This window comes from Echinops telfairi, unplaced genomic scaffold, assembly GCF_000313985.2.
Source record: "Echinops telfairi isolate 266 unplaced genomic scaffold, ASM31398v2 ScPeMD7_7412;HRSCAF=8450, whole genome shotgun sequence".
In the NCBI taxonomy this organism is placed as follows: domain Eukaryota; kingdom Metazoa; phylum Chordata; class Mammalia; order Afrosoricida; family Tenrecidae; genus Echinops; species Echinops telfairi.
Window position 1 is genome coordinate 13219093 of NW_022111312.1, and position 1017 is coordinate 13220109.

The following is a 1017-nucleotide window of genomic DNA, read 5'->3' on the forward strand; positions in this document are numbered from 1 at the left end:
CTCACAAGTCTTCCTAGTCTGCCTGCTACCACATGGGGGATGACAACTTGGTGAGCCCAGTGGACCTGTGGTTTTGTTCAATGATGTCTGGACCCCTCTAAGAGAAACACAGCTCCCTCCAACCACCCGCTCTCCTCCCGCCCGGAGTCCATAAATCGGTCCGCTGGGGCCCCAGGAGCTGAGAGCCATCCGAGGCTCAAGCTGGTGAAGCAAGGAGACCACCAGGTCGTGGGTGCCAGGGGGCTTCTCTGTGGCTCTATGTTCAGCAGAAGTGTTGGGAGCAGGGCCATCATTCATGCTGCGGTGTGAGTGGTGGGGATGACGCAAGACTTTCAGTCATCGGAGCTTGCTTCTCCCCATGATTTCTCTCAGTGACAGCCTGACCCCCAAGTGGCTCACTCACCCGAACTGTTTCCTACATCCCATTCCTGATGTGCAAGTCCCAGCCACACTCAGGCGGAGCCCAAGTGCTGTTGGTCTCTAGAAGAACAAAAGCGTGTGTCCAAGGATCCTGGTCCCTAGTGGCAATCTTACTCCTTGTGAGGTTGCCTTGGGGAGAAGCTGAGGTCAGATACGAGGGGCTTCAAAGCTCACTAGAGTTGGGCATAGTGGGTGGAGCACTCGTGGTGGTGCTCCTGTCTTCCTGAAGCTCCATGCTGGAGCTCGGGTAGTGAGCTGGCTCACCTGGTGACTTCCTGCAGAAGCAGCAGCTCAGCCTGGTGGAGAAGAAGCTAGGGAAGGAGGGGCTGGAGAAGTAGTACACCAGGGGGTCCAGCATGCTGTTCATGTAGGTGAAGTTCAGGGTAATGAAAAACGCCCGATCAAGGGACTGATAGAGACTGTAATCCTGTATCCCCACTGTGTGCAGACGCCAGAAAATGGCAATCCTCACGGCCACGCTGGGCAGGAAGCAGATGATGAAGACGATGGCCACCACCAGGAGGAAGCGGATGGCTCTCTTGATCTTGGCCTGCTTGTCCATTTGCCTCTGCCGCAGGCTCCAGATGATTCTGCCCG

At 56.2% G+C, this 1017-nt stretch overlaps 1 pseudogene; it reads right to left on the reverse strand.

Annotated features, from left to right (window-relative positions):
- Nucleotides 1–415: 415 nt before the first annotated feature.
- The window catches only part of LOC115871928, an 8173-nt pseudogene continuing 7571 nt past the window's right edge, over nt 416–1017 (reverse strand).